The sequence below is a fragment of the Bos grunniens genome, chromosome 9 (genome assembly GCF_055505025.1).
Source record: "Bos grunniens cultivar Pamir isolate PY7600 chromosome 9, Bosgru_T2T1.0, whole genome shotgun sequence".
Lineage (NCBI taxonomy): Eukaryota > Metazoa > Chordata > Mammalia > Artiodactyla > Bovidae > Bos > Bos grunniens.
In genome coordinates this window covers 69,126,576-69,152,355 of record NC_141173.1, presented here as the reverse complement: position 1 = coordinate 69,152,355, position 25,780 = coordinate 69,126,576, and the positions used below count along the sequence as shown (strand labels likewise).

Here is a 25,780-nt window from a genome sequence, read left to right as displayed (position 1 = left end):
AAAATTAAGAATATCAATGCTAACTAAATTTTTTATCATGGCCATTATTAAAAATAATTTAAATGTGAAATTCATCTGAAACAAAGTTGCAAAGAAACACTGAAAATGAAGACATGGACAAAGATACAGCAGGTAAATACAAATAGAATGCAAATGTGAAAATATCAATAAACAACAAGACCAAAAACATTAAACATTAGACATTATTTAATGGCAAGAGATACAATTTGCCTAGATTCAGAAAAGTTTTGTCCCATAATTTATGCACAAAATAGCATATCCATCAATACATAAAAAGGTTTATAAGTATAGTTAGGTCTTTAAAGAAATATAGTGGAAGAATTTAATGTCACTTTTCTGGAATTTGATAGCTCAAGTAAACAAAAAATAAGGAAAGACATAGATTATTTTAATAATACAATCAACAAGCTATAAAAAACTATGTCTTATATCAGAGAACATATATTCTCTGCTTAAATCCATAGAACATGTCTAAAAATTAATCATGTTCTTGGCCACAAAGAAAACAATAATTCTATAAAGCAGAGATTTTATAGACTTACATTCTCTGATAATAATTCAACACAGAGAGAAAAAATAAATCATCAACAAAAAACTTAACTACTTGGAAATTAAAATGTGCTATTAAAAAAAATCCTAAATCAAAATAGAAATCTTAACCAAAGGAAAGAAAATGAGCTAAAAAGGAAAATGAGAAGTCATGATACCCAAACCTAAAAAGAAATTTTATAGCCTTAGTTCAGTTCAGTCGCTCAGTCATGTCCGACTCTTTGCGACGCCAGGCCTCCCTGTCCATCACCAACTCCCGGAGTTCACTCAGACTCATGTCTATCGAGTCGGTGATGCCATCCAGCCATCTCATCCTCTGTCGTCCCCTTTTCCTCCTGCCTTTTATTAAAAATAAAAAGAAAGATTAAAGATAAATGAGAAAAGCATGCAACTTATGCTATGAGGACAACAAAATAGCCTGAAAGCAGCAGGAGGAGTCCAAGTTCTCCTGAGCAGGAACTTTCTTTTACCTATTGTCACAAAATGTTCACTTACTTAGAATAGCACTCAATAATTATTTGTGATATCAATGGAAAGATAAATAAGAGTAAAAGCTTGTGTTTTGTAAAGACCAATCAAATAGCAGACAAGCACAAATTAGGATGAAAGGGATAAAATAAAACGCACAAAATTAAGAATGACAAAACAGATATAATTAGAGATAGGGATATGATTTAAATGATTATAAAAGAACATTATGTGCAATTCTGTGGTAATGAACTTGAAAGTCAAGAGAACCTAGATGATTTCCTGGAAAAATAAAACTACTAGGGTAGAAAGATGCTATTTTGCTTCCTATATTTTCTTCCTGGACACTGAGACTTTCTGCTATTAGGTTGAGACCATGAGACCGAGATCCCGTCAAATGAGTGAGAATACAAGTGATATAAGCCATTTTCAGGGTCTGGCACCTAAAAATATCCTGCTCGTTCCACTAGTCCTTTCATCTGATGATTTTAGAAGACACATACTCCATATAGCATAGCTACTAGCTATGCAGAGAGCCAGAGATGGCTCTCTGACCCATCTCAAATTATGATTTGAGCCAGAATAAATTCTTACCATGTTAAGCTTCAAAAATTTAGTGTTTGGTTACTGCAGTGTAGCATAACCTGTTCTGACTAATACATTTACCACATTTGACCAAGAAGAATAGAAACTTGAACAGAAAAAAAACCCTTGTAAGCATTTGGAAAGATGACCATTTGAAAAAGCATTGGATCTATTTTGATTTTCAACTCACATTTGAAAAACAAATATTTTTTAATCTTAATACTAATATACTCATTTTGGTATTAATAATATTTAATATTTGTGGTTGTTTAGTTGCTCAGTCATGTCCAACTCTTTGCGGTCCCATGGACTGTAGCCCAACAGGCTCCTCTATCCATGGAATTTCTTGGGCAAGAATACTGGAGTGGGTTGCCATTTCCTTCTCCAGGGGATCTTCCTGACCCAGGGATCGAACCCGTGTCTCCTACATTGGCCTTGAGGTAGGGTGAAGGCTCAGTTCCTCCATAAACAATAGATATTCTAAAAGTTAAAAATCTCAACTAGTAAAGATTCTTAATGTGGTACTCCCTAAGACAAAGACTGTGTGTAGTTTATATATTCTAAATGTATTACCTTGATACCTTTTGAACATATATAATTTGTATCCTCTTTAAATTGCCTTTTTCAAATTTCCTTTTTATAAGGTCCACCTTCTCTGCCCCTTGGGAACTTTAGGCATTTATCATATGTTATCACATATGAGTCAGACTTTATCCCTTAACACATGCAAAAACATTATTTTCATATCCCAGCTTAATTGAGAAATACAAAGCAGCTTAGTATATTAATAGCTAAAGTACACAGCCTCTATTACATATGCAAAGGATTCAGAAGACTAGTGAACTGAAGTGTAAATAAAAACACAATTTAAGCAACTTCTCATTATTTTTCATTGCTCTAGACATTTTAGTTGTTGGATCTCTCATAAGAATTAAACTAATGGTCTCCATAACTATTTTTGTGAATTCCACAGGAGACAAATGGAATTTTAGAAGTAAAACATAACATGTGCAACAGAAGTTATTTATTATACTTTCATTTTCCTAGTTTAGTAAAAATATTTAATCATGGGCCTACACATGTTTTCACAGAATTGTAAAATCGTAGAGTATTTGACCTTGAGGAGAATGGAGATATATCCAATATTTTTCTGATAACAGAAATGCACAGAAAATATACTCTCTTTTTTTTTTTTTTCCTCTCTTTTTCTTAAGAGTCAAAATCTTTAGAGGGATCCTCAGGCCTTCCCTAAGCTAGAAACGAAAGTTTCACTGCATTCAAAATAATGTTCTTTGGGCATGCTCAGTCATATCTAAACCTCAGTGATAGAAACATTTAATCTGACACTGACACTATCACAATCTACACACAAAAGAAAAAAAATTGAGATCAGCTACAATAATAAGCACCAATAATATCTGGGTTTATGTTCTTGGGATATGCGCACACACACACATGCAACCACCCCAGTAGGGAGTTAAATGTAGTGTCACTTCAGCAGTACTGTTTTGCTGCGAACTGCAAACCTCAGTGCCTTGGAAAATCTTGCCCTGCTCCCAGCATGTTTCTGTGATTTCCAGAGAGTGCATACAGGTGCCCAGGTGCCAGCCCAGGCAACACCCACATGGCAGGCCCCAGGCCCCAGTGCTGTTTCCGCAGAGCTTTGACTGCTTTTGACTATCAAGACACACTGAATGAAGCCTTCAAAGCTCCAAGTTGGGTGCAGGCCACAGAAAAGCAGCAAAGAAAGCTCTCTTCCTATTTATCTTACATTTGTTGTGGGCACACTGAAAGTGTCATGGGTGCTCCCCAGGCTGTGCAAAATCTTTACTTGAGCAGATCCTCCCACTTTGCATACTGTCCTCTGTTTCCCAAGACAAGCCCCAAGTCCATGGAGATGGAGCCAGGACAGATGCCAGACGACACCTTTGGGCTCAGAACTACTGCAGCCTCTCACCCTAAGGTTTTGTCTCACAGCCAAATTTGTTTCTCACAACTCCCTTTTCCCTTAGAATAATTTTCCCTTAGAATTATTTTCTAGGAGGTTCCTTCATTCCCCTAAGCAAACTGAAAGAAGCCCAGAAGGCCACCCACCAGTCCCTTAAGCCTGCCCAGACTTGCTTACATCTCAGGAGGTGACACACAATCCCAGAGACGGCTCTCCCACCACATCCACACTCAGATTTCACTTGTCGCTTATGGAAGTGGGATCGTGTTTATATGCACACTCTTTACCATGTTTTTTAAAACATAATCCTATGTCACCCATGTTTTCTATGTCATTAAAAAACATGATGTTTCAGTCCTACACAGAATTCTATTTTATGAACACGCCATCATACATTTAACTAAATTCCAATTGCAAGACATAGATGTTTCTAATTTTCCTGTAAAATACAATTGCAGTGAACATTCTTCAATAAAAACTCTGTGTTTCCCCATGGTTACTTTCAAACAATAAATAGCAACAAGTGGAAATATTTTGTCTTGATCTGTACCAAAGTTTTCTTCCAGAAAGTTTGAAATAATCTTTATTTCCAGCAGTGTATGAGAGACTAATTCACTATCCTTTAGCCAGTACTGATTGCTATAATTTTTAATTTTTTTCAATGGGCTAGGAAAAAACTATCTTATCTAAATTTATATTTATTTTAGTAAAAACAAGTTTCAACACTTTTCCCCTGTAGTTATTGCTGTTTTATTTTTTCTTTTGTTAAAAAACATCTTTTCATATTTTTAAAAAACCTTGTATCCAACATCTCCAATGTTCTCCACGACAGTTAAAAAAATTATTTAAATATAAGGGAAAATAAAGATGCACATAATTTTTTTAAAATATCTTAATCACCACTTTATGCTTCATCTGGTTTAAGAAATGAAAAATTAACAGTACAATTATGTCCCCATGGACCCCTCTTGATCACACTCCTCTCCTTCTCAACCCCTCCCCCCAACCCAGAAGTAAGGTTTACACATAAACACATACACACACATGTGCATGCATGCCCCCAAACCATACATTTATGTATCTACATGAACATATTTTAAATATTATCATTTTCATAAACAGTATTATAATTTTTATACTCTTGTTATTGAAAAATCAAATATCATATAAAGGTTGTTAGAATAAGGAACCCATTACGCATCTTTAAAAATGATCAAGTAATGACCAATCTTACTTCATTTATACCCTCAAGTCACACACCTCACCCCTGTATTATTTTGAAGCAAACTTCAGACATCTGCAAATGTCTCAGAATGTATCTTTAAAAGGTAAAGACTCTTTCCAAAGCACACACACATATTATTGTCATACTTGAAAATATGAACAATAATATTTTTATCAGAAAATATAAAGTATTCCAATTTCCAATTGCCTTATACTTTTTTGTTAAGTTTCTTTATCAGAATCAAAATCAAATCCACACATTGTGATTGGTTTCACATTTTTTATTCATTTTTATATTGATGTTTTCATCTTTTTCACTGATTTTTAAGAATTACTCATCCAGTATACATATTCCCCTGTTACATGGTTAATACTACTGTGATGTTTGCTTTTATAGTTCCTTAAGTTTTTGATTTGTAGAAGTTATTTAAAAAATTTTGATGATCAACTCAACTTCTTCCTTTTTGAGATGTTTCTTAGGAAGATCCTTTTCACCCCAGGATCAGATTTTCATCTATATTTTGTGCTGATCAATTTTAATACTTTTGTTTTTATATTTAACTCTTTTCTATATGTACAACTTAAAATAATATTTATTATATTATGAATTAGTGTTGCAACAGGACTATTTCCAAAGTAGCTTCTTTGTAGGGACATCCTCAGTTTTCAGATGAGGAAATTGACTCTCACAGATATTTTTTTACACAACCAAATAAAGCCTAGAATTTAAACCTCCCCCATCTTAAGCTAAGTCCATTGCTCTTATCTCTTCTTATTTTTCTTTCCAAACCATAAAGAAATGGGTGGGGGTCTGAATGATCTGAAGAATTTCTCGGCTATAGCGATTTCAAGAGCAACTTGCTTGAGATGAACCAACTAACAAACCAACCCAGAAGAAATAATTATTTTCCAGAACAGGAATATAGTTCTCCAACCAGAAAACTGAAGGAATATTACAGTGTTCTAGATCAGGGTTTGCAATAGAGTCAAATATAAAAAACATACCTTCTATTCCAGTGTTTGGTAAAACTGTACAAAAGCGTCTCAAAAATCTAGTTAATAACACTAACCCTAAATCACTGCTTACAATGTGCCAACTACTATTCTGAGGGCTTTACATGCACTGATTCACCAAAGCCTCACAGTATCTCTGTGATGTGTGTCCTTTCTTCGAAATCCCGAATTTACAGGTGGGGAATTGAAGCATAGGGAAAATAAGTAACTTATACAAGCTTTATAAAGAGATAACAGGCAGTAAAGCTAGGATTTGAACTTTGGCAGCCTGGTTTTAGAATCTGCACAACCTGCTTCTTACAGTAATTGTAATGTGTGGTCCCAAGGCAGTGGCCACAGGTGCTAATCTGGCATAAATAGGCTTTGGAGCAATCTTGAGCTCTCCATACCTGGCAGATGTATTTAGTGGTATCACACCAGGAAGACATATTCTGATATCCTGATTCCAAACAATGCTATGTCTTCCAACTGCCTAACAGTCTACACCCACACTCTTTTCTTTTAGAATTGTTTCAGTTGCTCAGTCATGTCTGACTGTTTGTGACCCCATGAACTGAAGAATGCCAGGCTTCCCTGTCCTTCACTGTCTCCCAGAGTTTGCTCAAACTCATGACCATTGAGTCAATGATACCACCCAACCATCTCATCCTCTGTCGCCCCCTTCTCCTCCTGCCCTCAATCTTTCCCAGCATCAGTGTCCAACTCCTTGTGACCACAGGGACAGTAGCCTGCCAGGCTCCTCTGTCCATGGAATTTTCCAGGCAAGGATGCTCAGGTGGGTTGCCATTTCCTCCTCCAGGGGATCTTCCCAACGCAGGAATGGAACCCAAGTCTCTTACATCTTCTGCGCTGGCAGTGGATTCTTTACCACTGAGTCACCTGGGAATCCCATATACATACACACATACGTATATGTATCATAAATTCAAGGACACCTTTGATCATCTCTACAGAAAGCAGGTCTCTAAAGAAAAACAATCAGAAACACAGAGACCTTTAGCTACAGAAGTAGTTAAATAATGAGACTAAGAGTGAGTGAGAGAGAGAAGAGAGTGACACATAAGGCTAACAGTTTTATTGTGACCCCTAAGGTACAAAGGCTTATTATAGGCAATGAACTGTATTCGTTTGAAGTTTGAATTTTATTTTGATCAAAAGCAGCTATTTTCTCAAGAAACTCCAGCCACAGCCTTTTTGGTTGAAAGACCAAACGGCTGGCTGCTCATGTACTGTTGAATGTCTGAGTATGTTTGGACAACTGAATGCAATAGGAAAAAAGTCACAACTCAGCCATTTTTGCTCCGATATCAGTAGAAGAAATAAGCTTATATAATGAGCCTTTGAGATGGATAGGAAGAGCCCATTATAACACTGCAGCCCAAAGCCACATTTTGCACTGTCTTTTCAGGACCTGCTAAACTTAAAAAAAAAAAAGCAGAGAGAACGTTCTAACCACGGATGCCAGGTAGTGCCCACTGAATTTCAAGCTTGACTAAATCACATATTTCAGTAAAGACCCTCTTCCCTCCAAAGCCTGTGGCTGAATTATCTGGAGGAAGCTACAGTTGCCAAAACCCACAAAGACTGTGATACATTTAAGCATCAAATTCCAACCTGCCATTTCATATCAAGTAGCAAAGTAGTGTCAACACTGGGACTTCCACAAATTTGTGCACAAGTCTGGAGCAGCTTATAGCCAGATATATGATGAAGGTAGTGGGGAGGGATATGGCATCCGATAGCAGCTGCTCCGGAGAAGGCAATGGCAACCCACTCCAGTACTCTTGCCTGGAAAATCCCATGGATGGAGGAGCCTGGTAGGCTACAGTCCACAGGGTTGCTACGAGTCGGACATGAATGAGAAACTTCACTTTCACTTTTCACTTTCATGCATTTGAGAAGGAAATGGAAACCCACTCCAGTGTTCTTGCCTGGAGAATCCCAGGGACAGGGAAGCCTGGTGGGCTGCCATCTATGGGGCCGCACAGAGTTGGACACGACTGAAGTGACGCAGCAGCAGCAGCAGCAGCAGCAGCTTCTCCTTTGTATAAGAATGTTCTGGGAAACTTGAGGAAACCACTTAATTTCTCTGGGTCTTGACTCCTTACCCACAAAGCAGGATAGTTTAATGAGACATTAAATCATGTCTATTCTCACTTCAAAGGAATAAATGGGTAATTTCTGAGCACTTAATGCCAACATTTTGTATTCTGAGTTTGTTGCCCAAGGAGAAATAAATAGCTTTTCTGTGTCTGAGAATTCTTAAATGTATCTGCACTTGGATCTTTGGTAAGAGGGAGTTGGTTCTGCCCAAGGTATGGGAGTTGGTTCTGCCCAAGGTATGAGAGTTGGGATGGGTGGGAAAGGATGGGTTCTACACTTGGACAAGAGGGTGATGGATGGTTGAGGGAAAGACTCAGCCCTGGGGAAGAGTTGAATTCCCAGTGGTTGAGAAGATAGAGGAGTAGTGAGACTTCAACGTGGTGAAGATGAGAATCCTGTCACTACCCAGCCCAGGATGTAGCAAGGCCAGTATGTGGATTCTTAGGACTGAACACTCAGGGCTATGCCTTCAGGACCAAAGCAAGCATCATAGTGGTTAGGGGCAGTGTGGAAAGAGAGGATGTTGAGCTGTGCTGAGTTGAGTTCAGTTCCTCAGTCGTGTCCGACTCTTTGCTATCCCATGGACTGCAGCACGCCAGGCCTCTATGTCCATCACCAACTCCTGGAGCTTACTCAAACTCATGTCCGTTGAGTTGGTGATGCCATCCAATCATATCGTCCTTTGTCGTCCCCTTCTCCCACCTTCAATCTTTCTCAGAATCAGGGTCTTTTCAAATAAGTCAGTTCTTCGCATCAGGTGGCCAAAGTACTGGAGTTTCAGCTTCAGCATCAGTCCTTCCAGTGAATATTCAGGACTGATTTCCTTTAGGATGGACTGATTGGATCTCCTTGCAGTCCAAGGGACTCTCAAGAGTCTTTTCCAACACCACAGTTTAAAAGCATCAATTCTTCAGTGCTCAGCTTTCTTTATAGTCCAACTCTCACATCCATACATGACTACTGGAAAAACCACAGCTTTGACTAGACAGACCTTTGTTGGCAAAGCAATGTCTCTGTTTTTTTACTATACTGTCTAGTTTGGTCATAGCTTTTCTTCCAAGGAGCAAGCGTCTTTTAATTTCATGGCTGCAGTCACCATCTGCAGTGATTTTGGAGCCCAAGAAAATAAAATTTGTCACTGTTTTCATTGCTTCCCCATCTATTTCCCATGAACTGATGGAACCAGATGCGATGATCTTCATTTTCTGAATGTTGAGTTTTAAGCCAACTTTTTCACTCTCCTCTTTCACTTTGATCAAGAGGCTCTTTAGTTCTTCTTCGCTTTCTGCCATAAGGGTGGTGTCATCTGCATATCTGAGGTACTGATATTTCTCCCGGAAATCTTGATTCCAGCTTGTGCTTCTTCCAGCCCAGCGTTTCTCATGATGTACTCTGCATATAAGTTAAATAACCAGGGTGACAATATACAGCCTTGACGTACTTCTTTCCTTATTTGGAGCCAGTCTATGTCCAGTTCTAACTATTGCTTCCTGACCTGCATACCAATTTCTCAAGAGGCAGCTAAGGTGGTCTGGTATTCCCATCTCTTTAGGAATTTTCCACAGTTTGTTATGATCCACACAGTCAAAGGCTTTGGCATAGTCAATAAAGCAGAAGTAGATGTTTTTCTGGAATTCTCTTGCTTTTTCGATGATCCAGTGGATGTTGGCAATTTGATCTCTGGTTCCTCTGCCTTTTCTAAAACCAGCTTGAATATCTGGAAGTTCTTGGTTCATGAACTATTGAAGCCTGGTTTGAAGAATTTTGAGCATTACTTTACTAGCGTGTGAGATGAGTACAGTTGTGTGGTAGTTTGAGCATTCTTTGGCATTGCCTTTCTTTGGGATTGGAATGGAAACTGACCTTTTCCAGTCCTGTGGCCACTGCTGAGTTTTCCAAATTTGCTGGCATATTGAGTGCAGCACTTGCACAGCATCATCTTTTAGGATTTGAAAAAGCTCAATAGGAATTCCATTACCTCCACTAGCTTTGTTAATAGTGATGCTTTCTAAGGCCCACTTGACTTTGCATTCCAGGATGCCTGGCTCTAGATGAGTGGTCTCACCATTGTGGTTATCTGGGTCGTGAAGATCTTTTTTGTATAGTTCTTCTGTGTATTCTTGCCAACTCTTCTTAATATCTTCTGCTTCTGTTAGGTCCATACCATTTCTGTCCTTTATTGTGCCCATCTTTGCATGAAATGTTCCCTTGATATCTCTATTTTCTTGAAGAGATCTCTAGTCTTTCCCATTCTATTGTTTTCCTCTGTGTCTTTGGATTGATCACTGAGGAAGGCTTTCTTATCTCTCCTTGCTATTCTTTGGAACTCTGCATTCAAGTGGGTATATCTTTCCTTTTCTCCTTTGCCTTTCACTTCTCTTCTTTTCACAGCTATTTGTAAAGCCTCCTCAGACAACCATTTTGCCTTTTTGCATTTCTTTTTCTTGGGGATGGTCTTGATCCCTGCCTCTTGTACAGTGTCATGAACCTCTGTCCATAGTTCTTCAGGCACTCTCAGATCTAATCCCTTGAATCTATTTCTCACTTTTACTGTATAATCATAAGGGAGGATGTGGAGAGCAGTAAAATGGTTTGACTTTGAAACAGCACTTTGTCAGTGAATATCTTACGGAGTTACTGCATTGTGTGCTCAGTCGCTCAGTTGTGTCCAACTCTTTACGATGCTACAGACTGTAGCCTGCCAAGATCCTCTGTACGTGGGATTTTCCAGGCAGGAATACTGGAGTGGGTTGTAATTCCCTTCTTCAGAGGATCTTTTTGACCCAGGGATCTAACCCATGTCCCTTGCATGTCCTGCATTGGCAGGCTGATTCTTTACCACTAGCACCACCTGGGAAGACCTAAAGAATTATTAATCAGTTCTTAATCAGACTTCTCCAGAGCGGAGGGCTTCCCTGATGGCTTAGATGGTAAAGAATCTGCCTGCAAAGCAGGAGACCTGAGTTTGATCCCTAGGTTGGGAAGATCCCTCAGAGAAGGGAATAGCTACCCACTCCAGTATTCCTGCCTGGAGAATTCCATGAGCAGAGGAGCAACACACACCACACAACATACTCATGTGAATATAATGGCTAGAAAGTTTGAAATTTGTAGAGCAAACCAACAACCTGGAAATTCAGGAAAGAGTTGGTGCTACAGTCTCGAGTCAGGAATCTTCAGATTGGAAACAGACAGGATTCCTACGCTGTAGTCTTTATAGGCATAATTTCTGCTTCTTTGGGAAACCTCAGTTTTTGTTCACCTGATTGAATGAAGCCACAAACATTTTGGAAAGTAATTTGCTTTACTCAAAGTCTACTGTTTTGTATATTAATCACATCTAAAAGAAAAACCCTTTGCAGCAACATCTATACTGTGTGTGTGTGAGTAGCTCAGTTGTGTCAAACTCTTTTGCGACCCCACACACTGTAGCTCACCAGGATGCCCTGTCCCTGGGATTCTCCAGCCAAGAATACTGGAGTGGGTTGCCATTCCCTTCTCCGGGGGATCTTCCCAACCCAGGGTTCAAACCCAGTCCCCTGTATTGCAGGCAGATTCTTTACCATCTGAGCCATCAGGGAAGCCCAGCATTTTATACTGGTGCATGATAAAACAAGTGGGCATCATAGCTTAGTGAAACTGACAAATTAACCATCATGTGTGGATGAAACTGATGGAAAGCTGGAAGTCCTCCCCCAGTGTTTCCTGGTCTGTGTCAGCCCTAAATCAAGGAAGAGGCCAGCACTCCAAATAATAAAGAATAGATTTTCAACAATCCTATAGATTGAAGGCCTAGAAAGTTTTGACAGGACTTGTAAAAATTAAGACATTTTATTTTTTTCATATATTCAAGGGTCATAGAGCAAATCCATAATACATATTATACATGTATATATCTTCAAGGTAACTTTCATCTATAAACAGCCCATGATTTCATGATGTTATATTGCTATGACAAGTCTGAGATATTGTGTTAGATTGTTCTGTTTTCTATAGTAGTATTTTCCAGTTAAGTTGGAATTACATATCCTATTTTTAAGAAAATAGTTGTTCATTTTTTTTAGGTACAACTATTCTATGCACAGACTGCTGAAAGCCAATTCTGAAAATAATTTAAAATGTTATTGGCAGCTTTTTTACTTAATATGAAGTAGATATATTCAATTCTGTTAGAACCTGCAACCTGAAAACATGCCAGATTTCTCATAATACTAAAAGGAAATTACTATATATATCAACTAAAATTTTATTTGTAAGGTAATTAACCTTTTCATGAACAATCTCAGCAGGTCTGGTCTATATCATGTGATATGGTAATCTATTAATTACCATTCTGCAGTAATAATCACTTTCCATTATACACAATACATATTATGGATCTGCAAAAAAGAAAGAGTTAGGCACATACCCCTACCTCACAAAATTTATATGTACTGTTTATTTTATTAAAAAGTAATAAAACATAAATTACAACAAAAGTGAACAAAAATATTTTTGCTAAATCCAGATTATCATCCACATTAGGCATATAAATGGCATTATCCCTGACAAGACAAATAACATCTATTTACCTATGGAAAGATGTCAGTGAATAAATGGATTCAGCTATTAGGTTCAAAGACCTATGGTTATTATGTTGCTGGAACAAAACAGAAAAAGGCCATTTTACCTTTCTCTGGAAAGAAACAATCTTATTCTAGGAAACCAGTGGCTCACCAATTCACAGTTCTCCTTAACTCTGAGCTTAAGCTTTAAAACAACAAACACACAAGCCTTCCACACCTACCCACTCACCGATCCACACACCCACACACAGAGTCTAATCAACATCTTTTTCCTTTGGAAAAGCACTAAAGGCCAGAAATGCTAATACAGTTTACAAGATAATTGTACCTGAGGTTCAGTTGATTACTCTAATATGGGACATGAGAGCAAAGGAAGGAGGATGAAGCTATTCAAGCTGGTGCCCTGAAGTGGTAACGTAAGAAGTGACGCTCATGAGAGGCAGGGTGACAGCTGCTGCCGCTGCCAACTAAAATGAGCGCATTCCAAGAGAAACCATCCTGGTTCCTAGTCTCAGCCTTGTCCGTATCCACCTGCATCGAATCCTCCAGAGGTCTTGTTCTTGAATTTCTGTATTTTTGGTTTGTATGTAGAATAATGTGTTCAGGTCTCTATTTAGCTGGATTCCAGAGCATTTACTGTGATGGAGGCAATGCTGTGAGCTAAGGAACGAGCAGCACAGAGAGGGACACCATCATTTTCCTCACAGTGACAAACTGTAGCACAGGTTTCACTACTGAAACAATAGAGGAAATGCAGAGTGACACGAGAGCCTGATCATTCCTTATTTTGTTTAAGTGATTTACTTATGAGACTATCCCCTTTAGTTCAGTGTAAACAAACTTAAAAACAGAGCCGGGCGAAAGATGGTGGAAGAGCGCACATTCTTCCCCACTCCCAGCCCCTGAAGGAAACGACAGAAAGGATTTCATTTGCTTGCTTCTCAAGAATAAATCTGTTTCAGCACTGGAAACTGAGAGAGGATGTCCAGAAAATTAAAGTTTCTAGGAAGATAAATAGAAACAAAATGGAATCAGGTTGATGAAGAAACAAGGTTAGAGAAAACCTCAGGCTAAAACACGGGGAAGAGAACATTTTACAGTGTTGAAAGAATTTCAGTGATTTTTCCATACTCAGAGTCAACACATTCTTGAAATAGCTAGGCCAGTTGGGCACCTTCTTTTTCTCTCCCTTCCCACTTATTCTGAGTGGCAGGGATTAGCAGTGTTTGTCCCTGGATAAAATCAGAAAAACCCTCTCTGGAGGGTGGATAATCTGCCACAGGAGGACGTGCGTTCCTCAGAGAACGGCCTGCCTTGGAGAAGCCGAGTAGAGAGTCGGGGGCTCCTCGGGAACTCTACCACACACACTAAGGTAAGAAAGAAAAAGGAAACGTGTCTAATGACGCTCATGGGACCCACCCCAAATCAAAGCTCTCTTAATTTTGGTAATAGGATGGGACCCACCCCAAATCAAAGCTCTCTTAATTTTGGTAATAGGAAAAAGGAGCTCATCAACCTCCCTAGCTTCTTCCTGCTTAGAATGAAACATGGCCATTGGAACGCCCTGCCAACTTCACACAGAACACAGGTGTCACTCTTGGAGAAGAAGCTAGTTGGGGAAACAAAGTAACACAGTTCAGAAGAGACCTTAGCCAGCTGCCTAGTTACTAGTCAACAGATCTTTGTCATGTCTGATGAAGACAAAAGTGAGAAGACAAAATCACCAATATAAGGAATGAGTGAGGAAGATTTGTATATAAGTAAATTTGAAAATCTTGGAGAAAGGGAAGGTTTTCTAGAAAATACAAATGACTATGTTTGACTGGAAAGGAAGTAGAAGACCAGGAAAGACCAATAACCATAGAAGAGATTGGAACGAGTCAAAGACGAGTCTTAGAAAGGCACCAGTCTGAGACGGGTTTACAGGTGAGTTTTTCCAATCCTGTGGGCATTTTTTTTTTCTTCACATTTGTCTCTACATTTAACATAATTCCAATAAAAAGTCCTACAGAAGGTTGGAAGAAAATTAGGAAAACATCCAATAAGACTCTTTATGTAACTTAATTGGAAGGTATTTATCTGTAAGAGAAAATTTGAAAAAGGAAAAGTCGAGAAAAGAAAAATCATATATCAAAGCATAATATAAAATTATGTTCAGTGAAACAGTATAGCACTATAAAAATAATAGAAAGGAGTGAGTAGAAAACAAGGTCTGCAAATAGAACAATTATGTATAAGAATTCAATTTATAGGAAAAGTAGATTTTCAAATCAGTTGAGTGGTTATTAGTCAATTACGTAACCAATAAGACAATCACTTATTCATAACAGAGTTAGCTCTCAATGTACAACACAGACATACTCAAATAATTCTAGATTGTTTTAAAAGTTAAATCTTTAAAAATATATCAATGTGTTTATAAACCAGAGAATGTTTTTATAGTCTTGGTGTGGTAAAGAACTTCCAAGTCAATGCACAATATCTGGAATCCATAAAGGAAAAGACTAATGGTGTTGACTACTTAAAAAAAATAAAACTTCACATGATAAAGATACCAGGAATAAAGTTAAATCTGGAAGTTATTTACAGAACACAAAATGACAGACGAATAAACTGTTCCAACAAATTGATTTTTAAAATAGGGTAAAAACTCCAAGAGAAAAAAAAAGAAATATGAATGACCAGTGAACAAATACAGATGCCCAGGCTCACTAATGAGGAAACACAAATTATAACAAGAAAAGAAAATTTTTTTACTATTCACATTGGCAAAAATTAAAAAGGATTGTTGATATCCAGGGTTGGCAAGGTTGTATGGAAATGAACACTGCATGTGGAATGGAGTTATATTATTGCAGCTTTTCCTGAAGGACTCTTTTGTAATATTTATGTTTATTTAATATAGAAAAATATTCTCACACGAGTATGGAGAAATATGTACAAATATATTCATCATAATATTTAACAGAGAAAAATTGAAAACAAAATTTATCAGTAGAGGAATAGTTCAGCACATTCATAAAATGGAATGCTAGAGAGAACTTAGTAAGTCTGTATATACTGACGGTGAGGGACAGGGAGGCCCAGCGTGCTGCAGTCCATGAGGTCACAAAGAGTCAGACGTGACTGGGTGACCGAACAACAACAATGTACTGATGTGGAACTATCTGTAAAATACATCTGTACACTGAAAAGAGTAGTTATTTTTACTTTACTTTTACTTTACAATATAATTGATCCCAATTACATTAAAAGAAAAAATCCCAACCTATCCACTTTTGTATGAATGTTTTATAAAAACAAGAAAGACATTGTTAATGGTAATTTTGAGAAAGCAAGGTAGACTGCGGAAGCAGGAAGGTGTTGAAAAGGTATTCTATTTTTTTCACTGTGCACTTATATTTAAAAATAATGTTTCATTAAGTAATGTATTTTTAAAATAATGAATATACATTTATGCATTAATTCAAGTTGCAAAGCAATGTACATAACCATGATAGTAGTAAAATTAAAAAAAAATAATTCAGGAGTTGTGTGAAACAGAACTTTGACTTCTTCATCCATATGATATGTATTACTAGAATTTTTTTACAATAAAGATGAATTCAAGTATTACTTGTATACCTTCAAAAATTAATTCATTAAAATATATAACTTTAACACCCAAGACATATTGTTAAGTGACAAAACAAAAACAAATTGTAGAACAAAATTTACAGTACGATTTCTCCGAAGGAAAAGGTCTGGAAGTCTATGGACCAGATACACGGAAAATGTATTTGTGTACTATTAACATAATTCTCAAAAAAGGAAAAAATAGTAAAAAGAAACTCATACTTTGTACAAATTCAGAAACTATTTCTTAGATACCTGGCTGCAGTGGGCAAAATTATAAGCATCATTTGGCCCCTGCTGCAGTAATCAGAGGGGATTCAGAGGTTATTCCAAGTTGACTCTGGACCCTGGTCACAGCTGATGGGCACAGGATTAGGCATGTGAGTCAAGCTGAGACAACTACTGGCTGATTTAGTCAGCTTTGCCTGTTATAACAAAACAATATAGTCTGGGCAGTTTAAACAATAATTTCTTTCCCTCAATTTTGGAGGCTGAGAAGTCCAAGATCCAGATGCCAGCAGATCCTGTGTCTGGTGTGAGTCCACTTCTTGGTTTGCAGATAGCCATCTCCTCATTGTATCCTCTAAAGGCTGAGAGCAGACAGAGGAGAGCTGCCTGGTGCTGCTTCTTATAAGGGCACTAATCTCATTTGAGGGCTCCACCCTCATGACCTAATTACTTCTCAAAGGCTGCATTTCTAAATACTATCACACTGGGGATTAGAGTTTGGACTTAGAAATTTTTCAGGGACACAAACATCCAGTTTCTAGCACCTAATGGATAGAACTGAGAGAAAATCCATTTCTCCATGTAGCTGTACCTGTATGTAACTTCCTGCAAGTCTTGGAGCTGCAGGTATCATCCATCATTTCTCAATCTGTGACTGAGGAGCAGAGGAGGCTGCTCGGCAGAGAAAGAAGCACGAATCAAGTGGCATAGATATGCTGAAATGAGACTTCTGGGAAAGAAGAGGACTTCCTAGGTTTTCCCAAATCTTGGCAATCTTGGTTTCCAAAGTTCCTGGTCTTCCACTGCATTTCTCCTCTTGGGTTGAGGTCTTCTCTAACTTGTAAATTTCTCCTTTTGCTGCTCTTTGCAACCAGAGGAAGGCAATGTCATCATTTCCCTGTCTGATCATTTATATTCCAGTAAATTGGATCTGTTAGATTTTATGGTCCTTATGTTGTATCTATCCTATATAGATATAATCTGCTGTTTGATATTATTTCAAAGTTAAAATAATGGAAACAGATATATTTAAAGTGAAAATGTCCAAGTGGAGGGCATTTTCTGACTATCATTTTTTCTTTGTGTACCAAAGTAGTAAACCATACTTAAAATTTTATACTATGGCCTTTCTGGGAGATTACTAGAAATGCTGAAATATAAGGCAATGCCTCCCCTAAGTTCTCCTTCAGAAGTTAGTTGTTTTATGATTGAGTTCCTAGAAGTTCTCTCAATTACTCTATTTTAGACACACACAAAACATGTTTGGTAAGGATGAGTAAGTCTGAAACACTGTTAATCAATTTTGGATGCTTATAGAAATCACCTGACAAAATCAGTAAAAAAGGACATAAAGAAATTAACTATTTAGTCATTATTTTTTAAGGGGCAGAGTATGGCTTCATAATTGCTAGTATTAGATTAATTGTGGTTAAGACTTCAAAAAAATTTCCTTAAACAGGAAGTACATGATTACATTGTGGAGGATGTCACAAATTTGTTACTTATCAAAAAAAATGTAAAAGCTAATTCACAACATAGGAAGAAGTCAAAAATAAAAGATACAAAACTAAATTTATAATTTGATACAGAATTGTAAAACATTTATAAATGAAACAACATATAAGAAAGACTGCAAATAGTCTGCAAACAAATATTAATCTGAGATTAATTCTCCTTTTGATTTTTTCATTTTTCTACAGAAAGTATGTCTTACTTTTGTAATCAGAAATTAATTATAAAGTCTTAACACAAAATTTTCTAAAATATGATTCTAAAAATTTCTGTATACCTGATAGATTGGATTAATGTGCAACTTTCATACAACTACAAATATGGTTTTATTTATGAATTTGAATTAAATATTGAAAGTTATCTGCTTTGTATTCTGTTAGATATGTCTTGTTACCATGGGAATATTCAGGTTAATAGCAATGTTACAGAAAACTTAATCCACATGTTGATTTATTTTTTAAGAAGATTGACATATAGTATTTAAAATATTTCAGCATAGTTTGCTATTCTATAGAATATAAACTATCATTATTAAGATTGAGTAATTAAGATATTTTTATAAGTTATGGCTTACTAAGTGGATGCTTAATAACTTAATTGGTCAGCAATTTGTATTTTTATTTCTAATGTAATTGTATTTTTCAAAATAAATCAAATTGTTTATCTGTATTTAATTCAGATTAAGGTGATTTAAAAACTAAATAGAAAAAAAATAGTTTTCTGGATTGTTTAATTCATATTAAAGTAGTTTAAAAATTAAGTAGAACATATCTGAGGGGAAACCACACATGGTTAAAATCAAATTGTTTTTTTGAAATCGGTTTAGGGATCAAGTATATTTTGTTGTTGTCTTTGAGAGGAGGGAAAAAAGACTGAACCATGTGCTAGGTCAACCACGTGTCATGTCGTCTCTAAAATGATGGGGACAGTGTAGTGAAGCACACAGTAGGTGCTCAGTAAAGGATGGACGGTGAGCAACCTCAAATGCCTATAGGTTGTGGTGATCATCCACTCGGTTTCTTACGCCTGGGTCTTTGTTCAGCCTGGAATACCTTCTCCTTCCCCCTTGTCCCTCCTCCCAGTTACCCTCATTTCTCCAGTCCCCTAGGTCACTTCTTTATCCTCCAGGAAATCTCCTTTTCAAGGTTCCCTCCTCTAAAACACTGAGCTTAATTTTTCCCTGACATTTAGGTCATGTGATACTTTTATTTATTTATTTATTTTCATGTGATACTTTTAATACAGAGATTTCAAAGCCCCAGGGGACTGTGGGCATGGGGGAACACACTATAAAATCTTGGTCCCGTTATGCCTGGAAGTGTCAAGAGAGGATCTCCCATGGGCTCTAGGTACCTGACCTTTCCATGGGGCTGTTCTTCATTTGGAGGCAGTCACTCAGATGCAGCTGTTTTGACTTCAGTCTTTGAAAGAGTCCCTCGGGTGCAACACGTTCCGAAGCAGGGACATTTTGATGAGATGTTTGGATGAAACCTTATCTCAGTTTTTTCTGTTTAACAGTTTGTATTACTAGGTGATGATAAAAATAAACCACTTCACCCTATCCTTGGGAAAACTCATCCAATTGTTCTCCTCTACGACAGGGGGTAGTCTATGATGGAGGGAGGCCAGAGATGAAAGGAGAATGGACCTGGAACCCCGGCAGAAACACGGTCACACAGTCTTGTTTCCTGTACTCGCTCATCTCGGAAAAGACCATCAATCATTCTAAGCATTGCATCTGCTCATCTCTGAGAATTCCCTTGCATCTTGAATGAGCTACATAAAATGTTCACATCTCTCCCTTAAAGTTAAAGACAGCAGGGAGGAGACTATTTGGTCCACATAGTTGATCCTCATTCTTAGCACTGGATAGCACAATAATGCTCAATTAAATTTCTGACATTTCTGTCAGTAATACTAATAAAGCATGATTGCTATTATAAAAATTTATTACGAATAATAAATTTGTACTATAATTTCTTTAGAAGTTAACCCAACTCTATCAAATTATAGGGAAATTTTTTTTCATTTATACAAATAATATAAATCCATAAACATTCAAATTATATTTAATGAAGTGGAAAATGTAAATCTCTTATAATCTCAGTGAGCCTCAAAGCAGAGTAAGGTTTAGGGATATTATACACACTGCCTGGGAAAAAAAACAACAAACAGCAAAACCATGATTTCATAGCTCTCATGGGGTCAGCCAGAATGTGCACCACATCAAAGCAACTTAAGCTGTATCAATATATCCAGCTTCACGAACAGTCCCCTTGAAGATTCTGGGCTCTTCTCTTGCTTCACTGTGCCCGCTGCCCTACTCCTCTGCCCTCTGTCATTGTCCTTGGCTTCTGAAGTTAACAGAGGATGTTTCACCTCAGGATGGCTGGTGTCCCAGGTGAGAACAATGATGTCCATGTTGGGATGCTAGCTTTCAGGTCTCCCGACTCCATCAGTCTCAAGGGGCAGTGCTGAGTTCCCTCTCCCAGACTCTAGGTCACTGTTGGCCACTCAAAGGAAGCACTGTGCTGCGATGAACATTGGGGTACACGTGTCTCTTTCAATTCTGGTTTCCTCCGTGTCTAGGTTCAATACAGGATACAGGATGCTTGGGGCTGGTGCACTGGGATGACCCAGAGGGATGGTACGGGGAGGGAAGTGGAAAAGGGGTTCAGGATGGGGAACACATGTACACCCGTGGTGGATTCATGTCGATGTATGGCGATGGAGGAGCCTGGTGGGCCGCGGTCCATGGGGTCACTAAGAGTCGGACATGACTGAACGACTTCACTTTCACTTTTCACTTTCATGCATTGGAGGAGGAAACGGCAACCCACTCCAGTGTTCTTGCCTGGAGAATCCCAGGGACGGAGGAGCCTGGTGGGCTGCCGTCTATGGGGTCGCACAGAGTCGGACCTGACTGAAGCAACTTAGCAGCAGCATGGCAAAACCAATACAATATTGTAAAGTAATTAGCCTCCAATTAAAACAAATGAATTTAAATTAAAAAAAAATGAAGCACTTTGTGTGCCCCCCACTCCTTCTTCCTTCACTACTTTTACTTGACTCATAGAGCCCTTTAGAAAAACAACTTCTTTAGCTTCTGACTGTTGTTGCTTTTTCCTTAAGACTTCGAAAGAGTGCAGATAATCATTACAGTGAGAGATTGGCTCTGGAGCACACTGCCTGGGCTCACCTCCTGACTATGCCACTGCGAGCTGCATGGTCTTAGTTAACTTCATTAAACTCTCAGTGCTTCTGTTTCCTCATCTGCAAAATGGAAATAGGAGCTACAATGCCTATTCCAGACCACAGAGTCATCTCAGTAAGCTAGTTGTTGGGATGGGCTCTTGTGAAAAATGAACCAATTAAGACCACACAGAGTCCCTAGAACAGTGTCCAGACATGGGCTAAGACTTAGTAAATGTGACTTATTATTTAAAAAGGAAAAAAAAAAAAAAAAGCTAATGGCCAGGGACAAGACTCCAGGCCACCCCAGTTCTCTCTGTCCCAGTCATTGTGCGGCTACACACAACACATGGCCCTTAAAGGCCACCTTATGTCACAAGACAATAGGCCAGACCCAGATTTTGTGTTTTCCTCTGCTCAACCAGAACCATCCTGCTACGTTATTCAGTTTCTTTTAACACCTCCCCTGCTGAAAGCACGATCTATCTTTCCCATCCATGTTTCCCCAGCACCACAGCAGCAATGGACACACAGCAGTGTTGATAAGTGGATGAATGAATAGACGGACGGATGGTGGTGCTAGTGTTTATATTGAAGACATAAATGCTGCCTCAAATACTTTCATCCAAGACTGCTCAGTTCCTCAAGTATATTTAAATGAATCTCATTTTATGAAGATTATACTGAATCTAGAATAGAATTAAAATGAAACATACACGAGAACTTTCTTTCAAATGGGAAACTGGAAGTAAAAATATAAGGGAGATAAAGAATAAAAATGCACATGTTTTCCCCAGAAAGACTGAGCACCAAATGAATACTTTTTCTGCTATAGGGTTTTGTTTCAGCGTCATTATCCCACCATTTAGAGGATATGATGACTTATGGTCTTAAAATGAAACAGTATATCATTTAAGCCTTATTTTCATGAAGATATTTTCTTCTAATTAAATTCAGTACCATCCAGTAGAAGATGAGCTTATTCAACACGATACATCGAAATGCTTTTCCATGTAATAGAGAGCTCAGATAAAGGGTTCATGTTTTACTGTGAATCAAGGGAAAACACACTCTTGTTTATAGGCTTTCTATGGGCAAGCACTTTCTCTTAAATGAACAGTTTGAGCCTTATTTCATCACTGGAAAAGAAGCCTAAAACTGATTAATTTACCATGGCTCATGATGAAACATAATCTGAGGGATGAAAACAGTTTCCCTGAAAAAGATAGTGACCACCATTCTTTTAATTAGTGGTACTGAAACCCACAAAACAAAGCAGGCCATTCAAAAAACAACAAAAATGAAAACAAAAAACCCTTAGACACACCTAAATTATTGATGGGAGGCCTCACCATGTTCTAGGAGTCTCTGTAATTTATTCAGCCAATGTTTAGGAAACCCCTGGATTGTGTCGAGTACAAGCTAAGCCCTGGAAACATAAGGATGAGGGAGAGAACACACAGGTGCTACTTTCAAGCGAATCACAGGCTAATAATTTCGGCACTTTTCTTCCCGAAATGTGATCCAATAAGAAGCCTAAAGGGAAACACCTGTATGCGTATATACACGTAGTGCTTTTTATTCACTACGGAAACGTATTTGTCGGCTGTTGATTTAGTCAAAAGTAATGTAGCGAGAAAAACTGCATACATAATTTATAATTTCTCTCCAGAAAGCTTCTATCCTGAATTCATATCTGTGAGTGACAAACTCTACAAATAGTGATGGAGTAGTGGTAAGAGTAGAAACCATCCAAAACAACAGTTAGCCAGAGCGAAGCAAATCTTACTAACCAAAGTCATCCGTAAGTGTTCAAAGCTTTTAGAAATTCATCTCAGTTTTAAGACGATTAAGACATGGAGAGGGAACTATATATGCAAAAACATACAGAAGAAAGATTCAAAGTTAACAAAAATCACATCTTGTGCCCAGATCTTAGTTTCTAATAACATTCTCCAATAAAAAGAACCAGAGCTCTTTGGAGAGATGGCTGATTCTAACATTGGGGCTGGAAACACACAAGATGAGCTTGGAGCAGACTGCAGTGACAGAAAGTAAGGAAGTGTTCCCAAAACAAAATGATGGGGCATGTCAAAGGGACACAGAGGCTAACGCGAAGGCACTGGCAATGGCCAAAACTGGAACAACTTGAACATCAGAATAGATAACAAAGTCCTGGGCTATAACCCAAAGTGCAAAATAAATAGCCACAAGTCCCTATGAAATAAGTAAATAAATGGAGGAAAAGAGACAAACATCTCATGTAGAAGAATTTCAAATAATTTGTGTGCATACTTCCTACTTAAATGGCCTAAGGGTAACTCCTTACCTTGTCAAGTGTGGGCTTTGCATGGTGACTTCCTTCTAAAGGATACCGTATGGAAAGAGGGGAAAATATAACTTCACAGTGGAGAAATCTGGCCAACACCACTTTGGTCAGGAATCTGGCAAATACTAGCCTTGTGATGCAGATCCACGTCAACAGTGATAAACCATGTGAACAGTATGTACCCTTGTTCTGAAGTTATGAGGGTGGTACTTTCCCTTTGTGGTCTTCCTCACAAGAAAACCATAACCTCATTTTAATCATGAGAAAAACATCAGACAAACCCCAATTGAGGAACAGTTAACAAAACACCTGACCAGTATTCTTCAAAACCATCAACGTCTTCAAAAACAAAGGAAATCTGAGAAACTGCCACAGCCAAGAGGAGCACAAAAGGACACTCTGCCTCAGTGTAACATGGAAAGCTGTGTGGGATCCTGCAACAGCAAAAGGACATTAGGTGAAAACTAAGGAAATCTGAACAGAGTAGGGACTTTAGGTAATAATAAGGTTCCAAGGTTTGCTTTCTTCAGTTTAATTGTTCTGCAGTTTGTGGGTCATCTGCTTGGTGGCTCTATAGTTAGTAAATGAATATTCTAATGAGTTACTAAATGAATATTCATTAGAAGGACTGATGCTGAAGCTGAAGCTCCAATACTTTGGCCACCTGATGCTGACTCATTAGAAAGGACCCTGATGCTGGGAAAGATTTAAGGCAGGAGGAGAAAGGGACAACAGAGGATGAGATTGTTGGATGGCCTCAAAGACTCAATGGACATGAGTTTGAGCAAGCTCCGGGAGATGGTGATGGGCAGGGGTGATGTGATGGACAGATGGTGATGGACAAGCCTGGGGTGCTACAGTCCATGGGGTCACAAAAAGTCAGACATGACTGAGTGACTGAACAACAACAACAAACATTTACTTTCAAGTTCTGACAAATGTACCACAGTGAAGCAAGATATTAAAGGAGGAAGCTGAGTACAGGGTACATGGGAACTCTCTGTCTTATCTTTGAAGCTTTTATATGAATCTGAAACTATTCTAAAATTCAATATTTACCTTAAAATAAACAAAAATCAAATACATAATGTCAGTAAAGAGTTGATACAATGATTTTCAATAAACAGTAATAGATCCACAAGTGTTAGAAAAATAATAAAAACTGACATTGTCCTTTATTTACCATGTCATTCCTGGATTGTGTAATGTGCTTCAATTTAGCATATGTCTCAAATACTTTGAAAACTAAGTGATAATACAGAATTCTAATACAGTGACTTATATCTTTATATCTAAGCCTGCCCCCAATTTTTCTGGTTCCCCTTACTTCCCGATTTAAGGGACTTCAGTCATTTTGATGTTTTTTAGTCATATAACTGCTAAAGCTATTGAATACTTTTATCTAAAATTCACTCTCATAGTATGAATAATTTTCTCTGATTATTATATTTTTTCCCTTTTTCTCACGTGATTAACTGCTACACTGTGGTGTTGAAAGAACGTTGGAGGTCAAAACTGCTCTATCAAGTGTGGAAGGAAATCTGGAAGGAAGGGGGCATTTGTATACGTATGGCTGGTTCATTTTGCTGTAGAGCAGAAACCAATACAACATTGTAAAAAACTATACTCCAATAAAAATTAATTTTCAAAAAGTGTGGCCACATTTTATAAAAACTTGAAATAGTGAAAAGTAAGCATGTTAAGGAGGTCCCAATTCGTGTGCAAAACTTGAAATGAAGCCAATTCCTCAAATTAGAAACTGATGAGGAATCATAATTTGCAAGTTGATGAATCAAATGCATTTTAAACTGTGTTCACACTGCTACCACGTGGTGGCGCCACATCCGCTGGTGTGAAGACAGCAAACCCTGAATCCGCCTTGAATCGGCTTTCTCACAATATGACTACCTCAGGAACACGGCCTACAATCTAATTCTGTCCTTCATTTTATAAATGAGATAACTGGAGTCCAGAAAGGGAAATTATTCCCCCAAGTTCACACAGCCATCTACTAGAGTTGGGAACAGAATAGAAGGATGTACTTTGCATTATTTGGTTCTGTGCCACGTATACATGCATTCACCTGTAGATTAATTTCTACAATGACAAAATTTTGTGGGCAAAATGTACTTCTTAGTGTCACTATAAAGTTCATGCATATAGACACATGTCCAAAATATATTTACTAAAATCTTGACTAAGTATCATTATCCTTCTTTAGCTTTCTGGAGTTTTCTACACTCTGGCTTTTTCTTAGCAAAGATTTTGCTAATGCAAGGCAATTTAGGAGCCACTAAAAGAATGAATTAAAACTATACAAACTGACTTGGAGTGATTTTCAAAAAAATATTATCAGGTGAAAATATAGAAATATTTAAAAATCATATTAGCTTAGTGTTAGTTGCTCAGTTCTGTCTGACTCTTGTG

The 25,780-nt window shown here is 37.8% G+C and overlaps 1 long non-coding RNA gene across 2 annotated transcripts in view; it reads right to left on the bottom strand.

Annotated features, from left to right (window-relative positions):
• Positions 1 to 23,511, bottom strand: part of LOC147366094 (uncharacterized) — a 54,202-nt gene extending 30,691 nt beyond the window's left edge. For both annotated transcript variants that reach the window (XR_015132381.1, XR_015132382.1), the window contains exon 1: positions 23,354 to 23,511. This is a non-coding gene — a long non-coding RNA (uncharacterized LOC147366094). The remainder of the gene's footprint in view (positions 1 to 23,353) is intronic.
• Between the last annotated feature and the right edge of the window lie 2,269 nt (positions 23,512 to 25,780).